Source organism: Pipistrellus hanaki (assembly GCF_964339955.1).
Source record: "Pipistrellus hanaki genome assembly, chromosome: 9".
NCBI lineage: Eukaryota > Metazoa > Chordata > Mammalia > Chiroptera > Vespertilionidae > Pipistrellus > Pipistrellus hanaki.
The window spans coordinates 25,238,142-25,252,635 of NC_140511.1; the positions used below are offsets into that span (position 1 = coordinate 25,238,142).

A 14,494-nucleotide genomic window follows, 5' to 3' on the forward strand; every position below is an offset into this window, starting at 1 on the left:
TCTAGCTTTTTATTTTATTTTATTTTATTTTATTTTATTTTATTTTATTTTATTGGTTTTTTACAGAGAAGAAGGGAGCGAGATAGAGAGCTAGAAATGTCGATGAGAGAGAAACATTGACCAGCTACCTCTTGCACACCCCCTACTGGGGATGTGCCCACAACCAACGTACATGCCCCTGATCAGAATCGAACCTGGGGCCTTTCAGTCCGCAGACCAATGCTCTACCACTGAGCCAAACCGGTTTCTGCCCTCTTCTAGCTTTTTTAATGTAGGCTTCAACCACATTCTCATCTTCTTAATGACTTCCCAGCTAGAGACTCAAACTCTAGTCTTTAATTCTTTGAGGAGAAAAGGAATCATTCATCAGTATTCATTTTCACATTTGGAGAAAAAGAAGACTATCTAGCACATAGCCCTTGCATTTTATTTTTATTGATTTAAAGGCATCTTGCAATCCACGTGCTCTGATAGGCATTGCAGAAAATAATGCTACACTTACACATATAATAAAACGAATGTGCTGGGCAATGGCTGCCCCTGCTTCAGTTCTGGTTTTGAAATCCATGTGAGATTAAAATAGATGAGGATTGTGATTGTGATTTTGGTGTTGAACACGAAAGGCAAGATAGGGTAAAAAGTTTAACCATTCTGCAGTGAACAAAGAAGGAAAAGCCCTACACCTTGACAGTTACCATCTCTTTAGCTGATGGCTTATTTAGCTTTTACTTTTTCTATGTGATCAAAAGTTAAAGTGTGGGGATTGCACAATCTTTTGTTTGCCCTTGCTGATGGATTGGTTCCTGCTTTCCTGAGTTTTAGTGGAAACAATTATATCATATAAGAAACTATCTCACTTGTTTCTATTCCCTGGCATCATATATGGAAAAATACAGCAGTTAGTGGAATTGTCTGCTAGAAACTGGCCTTTAAAGGAGACTATAAGAGAAAGAAACTTTGCAAGTGTATACTTTAGGGTTGAAGTGAAAGAGGGGGGGTGGCAGTTAGGGGGATGGCTGAGTTCACATTTCACTTTGTGAAGGATATTTACTAATTCGTGGAGGAAGTAACAGTTACCTCTGAATTTAGTAGAAGTTTGTGGGTTTGTTTTTAGTTCATTTAGGTTTGAATTATAAAATTCAACAGGATTATAGATTGTAGGAAGATAATATTTGGCCTTGGCTATATTGTCCAGCAAATATTTCTGCTTTTCTTGATCCAAGAAACTTCACATTTTTCCTGTGCAATTGAAATGAATATCCCAGGCAAAAAGTATATCTTCTAATCTAACATGAAGATGAAGAGCATTTAAATAGGATTTTTGTTGTTGTTGTTGTTGTTGTTGTTGTTGTTGTTGTTTTTAAGTAAAAAATCGGGAAAATGGCTGCAAACTTTTACTCTGTTTTGATTTTAAAGACCTGACCCGGCCTCATCTGTCTGTGAGGGTGGACAGCAATATGTGTTGTTCTACACAATAAATGTGTCTTTGGAAAATTATATTTAAAACCAATTTTCAGATTGAAAAATAATTTAAATCTACTCAAGCGGCTTCCATTACAAGAATTCTCGGTGAATCCCTTGCGTAATGAAAGGTGCCTTCAAAATGGCCATTCCTCAGCTCAAATATGTGCACTCTACCATTTTCATTTTTGGTTCTGATTATTTTGTTGTTGCAGTAATTTATTTGTTTAGTAGACCAGAGCGTCTCAAACTGGGTCTCCACTCTACTTCACTGCAAAACAACGATAGCACCAAACAATCAGCTGCAAATTTTATTATTTTTTGCTAACCAGAGTTGCTAGTTCAGCTGATAAAACTGGGGCAAAAGCTATTTCTCCTTTTGCCCCAACCAGTGCCTCTCATCACTCTGTGAGCCCAGACCCCAAGGAACCCTGACTGGATACCACTGGGCCTACCCAGCCAGCCCGCTGCATCTCCTATGTGAGAACCACCCCTCCCTGCTCTTCCTCCCCCAGCCAGAGCAGACCTGGACCCCTGCAGCCAAACTAGCACCCTTTGGACAAATGTTCATCGTCCCATCCCCCACCTCTCCTCCCCTCAGCCTGCCCCAGCTGTGACTGTCCTCTTTTGCCCAAGATTCCTCTGGAATCGCCATTCACTTGCCTTCTTGTGGGAGCTGTGGTTCTCATCATCTTCTTTGGGTTGTTAAATATCTTCAACTAGAGGCCAGATGCACAAAGATTCCTGCAAGAATAGGTCTGCCTTCCCCTGGCTGCTAGCACCGCCTTCGCTCTGTCCTGGAGCCGCCTTTCTGCCTTCACTCCAGCCCTGAGCCACCTTCTACTTTTCCCTTGTCGTGTCAATTAGCATATTCCCTCCTTATTGGCTGTGGCACCGCCATCTTTGTTGCTGAGTTATGGTCAATTTGCATATTTCATCCTTATTAGATAGGATATTACCTCCAGTGATAAAACCATGTTGAATATTTAGCCTTGTGATACACTTTAAAACAAAATTCGTAAGTGTGCATGTTTTGAACAGCTGCAAATAGTAAGTACACTACTCTGCATGTTAGTATTATTATTTCTTAAATAATGTACTCACTCTATTTGGAACTATGATGGCAAACTTTAGTTCCCTCATCTGAGAATTAGCCTGAGACACTGAGTTCTCATAACGGACCAAAGGAATGCTGGGTTTGGGGAGTACAGAAGTGAAGATAAAGTGCCTACCCCTCTGGGAGCTCGCAATGGATAGCAGGAAATGTATGTGCTAAATGAGAGAGCTTTATGCCACAGAATATTACGCAGATCAATTAAACCAAGTAACAAATTAAATTACACCAGAGAGAAAGTATTTTTAGCCACAACTCATCATTATGACCCAATATAATGTTCCAGCTTATGTTGCAAATAGAGCGATACCCTGAACATTTCTGTAATGCCTTTCCTGACTTCTTAAAAAAGAGATGAAAACTGGATACACAGATGGGACAAAACAAGAAAACCACAGTAAGAAGAAAACAATGAATCTTGGCATTGTACAGGTCAGAAGGAAAAAAGAATGCATTAATGGTTTTAAGAGTCATAGGTTTTCGCTTGGCAGAAATCAAATTACTATGGGTTCAGGTGGGGGAATTACTGGCAATTCATTGCCTTCTTTTAAAATCTTACTTAAAAGACATTTAAGTAATTTTAGACTATTGCCCCTTTCCATGAGAAAAAGAAGACCAGTGAAAGCAGCATGCATACTAATTTTTCTGTTTTCTTTTTCCTCCACCTACCAACTACACAGTGTCTACTTTCCAAAATTAGTTCGAAAACCCACGACCTGTGTCTGAACTGGGCGAAACAGCACAACAGTTTACACCTGAAATGAAAGAATGATTGTACATGAGTCTCTTAGTGGCTGTATAGAGCTCAGTCTGTATGTGGATCTATTTATAAATACATCTTATACATGACAGATTCATTTAGTCTTGAACTGATCCCCGGGTAAAACAGGACAAATAAAGTACCATTTCTGATAAAGCCTTCACTCAACTAAGAGAAATGAGCTCTTGCAGTTACCATATCCCCTATGGCTTTTTGAGATGTGAAAAAAAAAACTCATTATAATAAGCACCTGGTTACCCCAGTGCTGCAGCCACGCTGTGGGATACAACGCAACCTCGTCTGCCTGGGAGATACCTGAGACAGTGGCTCCTGTCTCAGCAGTGAGGCCTTAGAGCTTCCATCATTCCTGCTGCCCTTCCAGGTGGTCCAAACCAGTAGGCCAGCAAAGACACAGGTGAGCCATAGGTGTGGCCTATCCATGGGAACTAAAATATATTTTCATGCAAAACATATAAGATGAAGGGACTGGAGAATGTCTGATTGACTGACAACCAGAGAGAACCCCATTCAAAACTCAAAGTCCTTGGCTAAGCCCCGAGAAGCTTGTCAGTTGTCTCCATGTCTTCCCTTACATTTTGTGAAGGGCTTTGTAGTCTGCAAAGGAGTTTGACACACACTATCTCCTTGTTCTTCTATGTACTCTATGTAGAAATGAACAAAAGGTCATCACAAGGACAGATTGAGAGCTTATGTACGGCACACTGCAAATGATCACCAGCAATGGTTTAATTGATGCTACCTCTCTCCCCATGATGAAAAATACTATCCACAACCAGCTGTGTAATGGATCTGCTCACTCGATGCACTCATATCCAATTGCATAATGGCAGGCCTACTTGGATGCCACACGGTCTTGGTCTATTTTGATGTCCTAAGCATTCTCCTTCAAATCTGTTCTTTCTCCCATTTTCTTTATGTTAGTGAGTGAGGGTCTTTCATCCCAGCCACAAACATGGGAGTTCTTGTGGCTTGCACCCTCTCACTCATTTTTTCAGTTTCTATAATGACCCAATTCCTATATTGTCTGCCTCTTTCTTCCCACACCCACAGTTAGTTCTTCTAGATCTCACACTTTCTCTCACTTTTATTGCTATAAAAATATCACAGTTACCCTGTCTCCAGGCTAATCTGATCCAATGTGTAGCTGCCAGAGTGATCTTATGAAAATGTTACGTTTGTCCTAAGTTTAAACTCATTAACAAAGGCCTTTGTGGTACGGTGTTGCTGAGCAAAACTGTTGGCAGTCTTAGAAAGGCAACGTGTATTTGGTGCCACAATGCTGTTCCCTCGGTGTGGAAAGCCCTTCCAATTTTTGTTTAAAAAACTCCTATTCATCCTTCACGGCTCAGTGAATCATGAGTCATCTCGTTAGGAAAGGCTTTGTGTTCCACCTCATCCCCAACCCGCCAGCCTGAGTTTGCCCTCTTTTACCCCCTAACACGCAGTTATGCCAATGTTTTATCATGCTTCATCCTAGCATGTAAGACATTGAACTCTAATGACTGTTTTTCCGGGCTGCCCCCCTCATAAGGTCCTCCAGGGCAGAGACCAGTTCTGATGGGCTTAGCACAGGGAACAGCAACAGAAGAAGCATTTGGTAAATGTTGAAACGAATCCATTTTACTTTTTCCAGAGCACAAAGCATGCACAAAAGAGATTAATTTACTCCACATGGGAAGTTGTTGCCAAGACTTACCAAAAGGTCAGGTCTATATAAAGTGGTTACTTTCCCCCCCTTTCCTTTAGTAAAATATTTAAAACACACACACACACACACACACACACACACACACACACACAATTTAAAAGCTGGGACCAATCTCTGTTATAGAGAATGATCACAGAGTCAGATTTACATAGCCTAAGCTACTCTCTAGGCCAGTGGTTCTCAAAGTGTGGTCCCCAAACAGCAGCATCACCTGAGAACTCATTACACATGCAAATGATTGGACCCACCTCAGACCTCCTGAATCGGAGACTCTGAGTTTGGGGTTTAGCAGTCTGTTTTAATAAGCCCTCCAGGTGGTCCTAGTGGTCATTCTAGCTTGAGAACTACTTCCTTGGGACTAAACTTTAAAACAAAACAAAACACTAAAGTATATTTTCATTTATAGCGGGCCTACTATGTGCTGAACCATTTATTTGGTTTGTCTCATTATTATTATTATCTTCTTTTTACAATACCAGACTAGCACTGCAAGATTTAATTCTGCTAAGATGCCTTTTATTCTATTTAAAGTTGTTTTAGATACAGTAGTCTTGAGTTTGCTATAGTACCTAGCCAGGCAAAAATGGTGTATTTTAAACCTATCACTCTCCAGTAGTGACTCCTTGCATCCTTATACTTATCTATTACATTGAAGGGACCTCAAAATAGATTGCCTTGAATCACAGATCTGAACAGCTTGCTTAACTCTCCCACTGTGAGTTTTTACAAAGCATAGACCCTGTTTTGTGTGCAGAATCCTGCACTCTGCTCTAGATAGTGCTTTTCACACATAAGCTAAACACTTGATAAATGTCCTTTGGATGGATGAATGAATCTTACATTTATCACAGTACTGTCCAGATTTAGGTTGTTTTTCAGACACTACACACACACACACACACACACACACACACACACACACACACACATACACACGTTTCTAATCCCTACACAGAGCAGCGATTAGAAATTTGTGTGTGTGTGCGTTGTTGTTGTTGTTGCATGTGTCTGAAAAGCCTTATCCTTTGCTTATACAGGAGAGAAGGGCAGAAATAATTATGGGATTGGAGAACTATGTTTTTTCCCCCTCTTCTGCATTTTGGTAGCTATCTCTCAAGCTATTTCAGCCTGACTGGTGTTTAAAAGTCATGGACATTTAAATGTGTGAGTTCAGTTAAATTCATGGACTCCAAAAGCTAGTTCTTACACTTTGTCTCAAGTTCTCACAATCCAGGACTGCTGGCTCTCAACCATTCACCTGCCTGCCTAATTGCCCCTATCCCCACTTCTGCCTACCAACCTGATCACCCCTAACCACTCCCCTGCCAGCCTGATCAATGCCTAACTGCTCCCCTGCCTCCCCAATTGCCCCTAACTGCCCTCCCTTTCTGGCCTGGTTACCCCCAACTGCCCTCCCTTGCCAGCCTGGTTGCCCCTAACTGCCCTCCCCTGCTGGACTGGTCACTCCTAACTGTCCTCCTCTGCTGGCCCAGTCACCTCTAACTTCCCTCCCTTGCCAGCCTGGTCGTCCCTAACTCTCCTCTCTTGCAGGCCTGGTCCCTCCCAACTGCCCTCCTTTGCTGGCCTGATCACCCACAATTGCCCTCCTCTGCCAACCATCTTGTGGCAGCCATCTTTGACCTCATGGGTGTTGGAGTGATGGTCAATTTGCATATTACCTCCTTATTGTATAGGATTATTATATAGAGCTAACACAGATATAGGAATGGGCAAAAACTGAAGAGAGAGTCTTTATTTTTATTGATTTGTAGCATAAAGGACCATTTTTGTTGAAGTGCTACTTTTTATACAACAGGAATGCTTACATTAGTGAAAATTAATAGATCAGAGAACAGGTTTCTCTGTACTTTTCCATGTCCCACGTGGAGAGTTGTACTTACACCAGCACCTTGATATTGGACTTCACTTTAAGGTCTTACCTAGTCTGAATTCTACACAAAGAAAAAAATATTCCTTCATTTCTGGATATAAAGGAAAATTGGATGTATGTAATAACTAGTTTACCAATTGTGTTTTTACCCATTATTCTAAAGGGGTTTGGGTGTAAAAGTTATTTCTACAGTATTGTTTATAATAGTTAAATAGGTGGAAGTAACTTAAATGTCCAACCATAGGGAAGGAGCTATATTATGATGCATTTATATACAAGGGACTATCATGCAACCGTTAGAGTTTAGGGTACATACACATTAAATTAACATGGAAAAAACTCAACAGATATTAAATGAAAAAGTAGGTTCCAAAATATCATTTGTAATATAGCCTATTTATGTAAAAATATACCTGTTTAATATGCGTTCAATGAAATAAATGACAGCAGATCACTGAAATATTTATAGTAATGATCGCTAGGTGGTTAGATGCAGGTGATATTTATTCTCCTTTTAGCCCTTTATATATTTCAATGTTTACAAAAAAAAGGCATCATTTTTAACTAATTAAAAATGTAAAGGTGTAAAAAATAATAGGCTAGTCCTGGCTGGTTTGGCTCAGTTGGTTGGGTATTGTCCCATGAACCAGAAGGTTGCCAGTTTCATTCCTGGCCAGGGCACATGCTGGTGTTGCAAGCTCAATCCCCAGTGGGGGACATGCAGGAGGCAGCCAATCAATGTTCAATGTTCCACTCTCACATCAATGATTCTCTTTCTCTCTCCCTCTCCCTTCCTCTCTCTATAAAAATCAATAAAAATGTTTTTAAAAATAAAATAAAAAACAGGCTACATGAGCCATAGCTCTTTCACAGCTTCTGTTTCAAAATGTTTTAATTTTCCAGTGCAAATTCACACACTCTTTTCATTAGAAATATGTTTAATTGATAGGTGACCTAATATAATAATTGTGTGTGTTTTTTAACTCACAATAGAAATAACTACACGATTTAAAAAGAATAAACAAAGATAGAAGAAATGCACTAAAATTTAGCAGTGAATAACAGAAATAAAAATATAAGAAAAGGAACATTGTAGTAGAAATATAGGAGTAAAGATGTCTATAAAGGAAATGATGATAAATGCTTTGAAAGATAACTAAGAAAAATATTAAAATACCAAGAGATTTTGCAAGACCCAGGAAAGGAAACAGTACAATGCAATGATACCACCTACAGCATCACACCATAATGACCAATCAGCAGGAGGCTGTGTGCAAGGCAAGCATGCTCAGTGGGCAGGGACTTGACTCTGGAGGACTTGACCAGAGGTGTGGGTTGGTTTCTAGGTTCCACCTTCCACTGTGGCAGCAGCGGCAGCTGCAAGTCTCTTTCTGGGTCCTGCTGAGCCGTGAACTCTGGGTGCTGGGTCTTGCGTGATTTTGCATGCTGAGCCCCTAGTATGTTATAATGTAGACATTATTGACCCCTACAACAGTCCTAAGAATCTTTTAGCTGAAAGTTTTTAATCCCCATTTTGTATATGAGAAACGACAACCCTAGAAAGGCAAGCATCTTGCCTTATCTCACAAGTTTGAGGCTGCAGCTGGAGATATCTCTACTTTTTATGTACCAGACATCCTAAAAGTTATTTTAATTAAACCTCAAAACAAATTCAGGGGAGTATCACCCCATTTGGAAAATGAGAAAATTGAGTCTCACAGCCACAAAGTAGCTTGCCCTACACACATATAGCTATTATAGAAACTTATTGTATATGTACTCAAACTTAGATTTATTACCCCTAAGTCTAGTGTTTGTTTGTTTTCCTTTTTCTTTTCAGCATTATGGAGAATAAGTTGCAATAGAAAGGGAAAAATATAAGTAAAATAAACAAAGGGATAGAGATGAAAGCTATAAAAAAGAAAAAAAACTTTCCAAAATTAACAATCATTCGTTTAAACATAGGGAAGTAAATTACTTTCACTTGCATGAAATTACTATTTGGGGCTTGGGTAATTTTTCCCAAGTCAAATATTGATGAAACCCAGTAAATTCTGTTCTTTTTAATCTAAGTTGGACCTTTTTTTTTTTTTTTTTTTTTTTAACTTTTCAAGAGGTAAATAAACTATTCTTCCAAAACCATTTACAATTTTTATGGGAAAATAAGAAAGACCATGCAAGAGAGACAAGATTATTGCCTTGATTTATAAACAGTACAGAGTCCGGATTGTTTTTCATTGCTGTCAAAAGCAGTGCTGAACTTTTAATGCAACTCGATGCCAATTCTGATTGTGACTTTCCTCTTGTTTCTATGGTAACAAACTTTAAAGGGATCAGCACAACATAAAAACTTTTTACATTGAAACAAGCAAGGAGAAGAAAAAAAAAAACTTGACTCTCTGTGCCCGAGACACACACACACAGTGAGGGCTGAAGAAATGTTTACTGAATGAAAGAGTAAAATAAAAATAGTCTGGGTCATACAATTGCATGCTAATCAGATGTGGTGCTAAAATTTGCATATGCAAACATCTTCATGAGACAGAACAAACTTCAGCAAAACAGTAAGGTGTAGTGTTGTTTTTGCTTCACTTTAGACCCAGATTGTAGCACAAAGAGAGCTAAGTCGAAGGCTTAAATAGCTTAATTGTGCAGCAAGTTAGAAGCTACAGGGTCAGAGTAATGTTAAGTAAATGAAGCTGTTTTGGAGAAAACCTGTAATGCTGCATTCCAGGTCTCCCAAGGCACAGTGCCATTTTTGTGTGTGTGAAATCAGTTTAAGGCCAAATGCTGGTGTTTGCTGACTTCCAGAGCTTCCTTACATTTCCAGTCTTTGCAAGGCAACATTGCCAAGTACATGATATCTAAATCTGGTGGGCTTCTGAGATGTTGCTGGAAAGTATTTAAATACATGTTGTCTTATTGCTGTGAGCTCATTGGCCTCTCTTCTAAAAACTTTAGGTTCTGCCCGTTGACCATTGACATTTGAAATTCTGACCCAAGTAAGGTGTGTGCCTTTTGAGAAATTATGGAAACCTTGTAACATGGGTGAGAAGGATAGTATCTAGATGTATGGACCAAGAGGTTTAAATACAGGGTGTCCCCCCAAAACTGTATACACGCTTTAACAGCTGATAGCTGTAGATTCTGTTACATTTTGAAAATGAAATGTATTCTGCCTTTATAATTATTCAAAGTGTGTGTAAAATTTTGGGGACACTCTTGTATGTGTCAACTCATTCAACAAATATTTGAGTCCCTACTATGTGCCAGACACTGGAGTAGGTGCACAGTAAACAAATAAACTAAAATCCTGCTCTCTGACATTCTAAAGGAGAAAAATCCTATATAATAAAAGCCTAATATACAAATTGTCCCCTCGGGCTGAATAGAGAGCTGAAGCATATGCAGACCATGATGATTGATGCGGCTGATGCCGTAGGGAGCTCACCATGCTCACAGAATCACGGACACTTTGGAAAGGACCTGCAAAGAAACCTAGGTAACCCACCTGATTCAAAAACCCCACCACGAATTCATATGGCAATTCTTCTCAATCATCTTTAGTAATAGGCAACTTCAAATTTCTAAAAGCAAGTTGTCCATCTTTTAATTCCTCTTATTAGCAGCTTCATGTAAAGTGGCCAGGTCACTTCCACGGTGGAAGAATGAAGTGGATCATGATGCCAACGTTGTATTGATTCATAACTTGCTGAACATGTGTCTCAGTGTTCAGAGATTTATCCCAATCCAAACAGGCATTCGTTCAGGTAATCTGATATTTGCTAGACTTATTTACTTACTACTCTTCCTCCAAAGTCAGGCTTTTTATTTTTTTATTTTTTGTTAATCCTCACCAGAGCATATTTTTGCCATTAATTTTAAGAGAGGGAGGGAGAGAAGGAAAGACATCATATTGGTTGCCTCCTGCACAAGCCACATCACAGGGGTGTCGGAGATTGAAACTGCAACCAGGTATGTGTCCTTGACCCAGAACTGAACCCATGACCTTTCTGTGCTCGGGCCAATGCTCTAATCACTGAGCCACACCAGCTAGGGCAGCTTTTGATGTTTCAAATGTTTGGTTCTTGGAATCTGCAAGAGAGAGAGATAGTTACCTACATTTTTAAATGTGTGCTTAATTTTGCCCTGGTAGAGGGGAAAATAACAAATTAAGTAAAAACCTGCAAATTCCATCATAACACCAACCTTTATTATTCACCGAAATTCTAGGGGGCAGAGGTGGCCTCCTTTAGCCTGTCGATGTCTGTGCTCATCTGTAAGAGACAACCATCTCATGTCTGCAAGTCACAATGCAATCGCATTTCCAATGATGTCAACAGCTGCCATACTCTGAGTGGCCAGGTTATTATGATCTCTGAACACACAATAATCTGGCCATTCAGTGTATATCCTATATACTAAAAGGCTAATATGCAAATTGTCCCCTCAACTTGAAGTTTGACCAGCAGGCAGGCCGGCCAACCACCCATGTCTTCTCCCCCTGGCCAGGCTGACCGGACCCCACATGTGCACGAATTCACACACACACACACACACACACACACACACACACACACACACACACACTGAGTGGCCAGAGTATTATGCATTTAGAGATCATAATAATCTGGCCACTCAGAGTATAGTGAATGCCTGGTCCTATAGGAGCAGTGGCCGAGTTGTTCAGAACAGCGCATAGTAACAATAAACGGGCTGCGTGAGCACAGTCAGGACCAGAGAGATGGAAAAAGACTCAGATTCGGTTCCCCCCTCCCCACCACAGTGGGGGTCCCTCCCATCATGCTGGAGGGGCAGCCCTTCCATAATTAGACTCAACTCACAGCCTGGAGTGTGTGGAGCTGAAACAAGGCACTGGAGGAACTGAGCCCCTGCGGGGAGGGCAAAACAGGCAGGGCTTTCCTCTTGTGCCTACCACTGCTGGCCCCTGTGCGGGCTTTACCCCCAGGCAGCGCGGGGCAGTCAGTAATGCACCTAGAATGTGAAGTGCAAATCAGCACCACGTGCGGTAAGCAGCAGGTAATTACATTTCCCTTGTTTAATTAAGTTTCACTTTCTGGTTGCCTTTGGGGGACTGTAGGGAAGGTGTTTTTTTTTCCTAATGTTCCCCCCCCCCCCCCCACTTTTCCCCCTAGCTAGAAACTGAGCAATTCTACACTGTGTTGAAATGGATACACATTTATTTGTGTTGGCTGGATTAAGCATCTATAATCTTCTATTTCCCCTCCTTTGTCTATTTGTGCCACAATCTTCATATGTGGGACAGAAATTGCACTTAAGGGAGACCTAATGTTTCTGTTGTCTCCGGGCTTATTGAAATCAGCTCATTCTCCATGAGAACACTTTTCTGTACCTTAGTCATTAGCTCAGCACTGACTGACTCCATTATCAATTTCCACCGTTTTCTTTAAATACCGTGTATTTTTCATGGAAGCCTAATACATTTGCTACATCTGCAAGGAACCTTTCTGCCTTTCACTGATAGGTTTTGCACATATACGAAAGGGTGCATTTAGGAATGCTATGCCCTTTCTCAGAAGGCTGCATGACCACTCATCCATTTCCTTGAAAGTTACTTGTGGACCTACTATGTGAAAGCATATGTGATGGGCCCAATGGATTTGCTTCTCAGCCAGCTTATGGTTTGGTAAGCCTCAACTATTTCTATTTAAATGCCTTGAACATTCCATCACAGAGAAGCCTTACTGTCACACAGCTTGGCGAGTGTTCTAGTCATTGAGGCATGTCCTTGGCACACACTTAATACGGAAGAGTGAAAGCCTGTCACAGCCCAGGAAACCTAGACGGTGTGCACCTTGCTATGAAGCACCTAGGTATTCATGTCAACCAGGATTTAGCTTCTATCCTTGAGGACAAGCCAGCACTGGAAACTTATTTTGAGATGCAACTTACTAGAAAGAAATGTGGTCAACTTCACTTTACCAGTGAAGGTCAGAATGACACCACCACCTTGTTCTCTAAAGAATGTCTTCTTCTCAAAGTCCAGCTTAGTGGTGACGTAGAAGGGTCACCTTCCCTGATCTTTGGAATAGGGCGTCCACTGTGCAGACTTCAGTGCTGTGGGCTGCATCATATGCCATATTCTAGTTATCTCCTTAAAAGATTATACATCTTGCAGGAATAATTCCTGGGGAAAATTCCATTTGTCTATCCATCACGCTTTTGGCTTCTACCAACTCTCCTTTTCCAAGCATGGAGGCTGGGCAAGGGCCCCCAGCTGTCTGACCATTTGCAGGGACTGAGACGCTTTGCAAGGAGTATTCTTGGTCTGGCAATTTCTTGGCCTCATTGGTAGCTTGTCCTCCTCTGTGGCAGTCTTCACCAAATTCCTAATAAAAGTCAGCTGACACTGTTCTGGGCACACAGGAGTAAACAATGCCGTGTGTTTACATAGCAAATGCTGATGCAGTGATTCCCTTGGGTTAATATTATCGCCTCACTATTGTGAAGTCCTAGCCATCTGCGAACTTCGTAAAGGCCACAGGGTCTTGCTCTTCAGAAATCCTCTCCTAAAAGAAGGGCATATGTTTCTGGCTGAAGGAAGGATATTTAGTGCATTAAGTATGTCAGCAATGTGTACTACTTCTGACCTTTTCAGAAGCATCTTAAGTGGTTTAGCATCACAGCTCTGATAACAACAGCCAGTACAATTTCTAATGCTTCATTTGCAGACCCTCCTTTATTACTAACTTAAAAGACATCAAGTCAAAACCTCAGTAAAATGGAGTGGAGGAGAGATTCCAAAATGGATAAAAATCAAGCCGAGGGAAATGGAATTGGCTTGCCCAGTGTGACTAAGAGGTCAGGAATAGAACCTGACTCCTAATAGAACACATTTTTGTGTGGGTGGCACAAAAGAACGGGACATGTTAACAATCAGAAAGAGCTCAAGTTCAGCCACGAAGCATATTTGTACACACACTCTTGCATATTGTGCTCGAATGACTTATTTTTGCCTCATTCTGTTCCAATGCACATTCCTGCCAGAGGTAGGTATCGTTTTGGAGATTTTTTTTTTTCCCCCTCTAGCAGCACGCAGCAGTCAGAGTTCCCAGATCCTGAACGGAGGAGGAGGGGTCTGGGTGGTACAAACATGAGCCGATGGGTCCCACGCCTCGTGGCCAGTTCCACAGCCCCTGGCAGCCTCTTGGTTTGCGAGAGGGCTTTTCCAAGGCTATGGGCCTGTGCACAAAGTACCCCGGCCGGTTTACAGGGGGGACGAAGAGTCGCTGAGGCAAAAGTGGGCACATGTAGGATGACAGCCCAGGCAGGAGACCCTTACACGTGCTTGGCCACAGCTCAGAGGATAGGGTCCAGAGAAGCGATCTGGCCCTTCTTTGAATGGTAACTACAACCAGCATTTAGTTCCAACATTTCCACACACTGCCTCCGTTTTTCCTCACAAAAGGCCCCAAGAAGGAGATAGTTTAATTCACGAAGGTTACAGCTCTTTTGTGAGGGCAGAACCACGCTCCTGGAGATTGTGACATGTTCAAG

General features: G+C 41.2%; 1 protein-coding gene across 1 annotated transcript in view; it reads left to right on the top strand.

The window, feature by feature from the left end:
* MAML2 (mastermind like transcriptional coactivator 2) overlaps nt 1-14,494 on the top strand; it is a 350,942-nt gene that overhangs the window by 58,955 nt on the left and 277,493 nt on the right. The window lies entirely within an intron of this gene.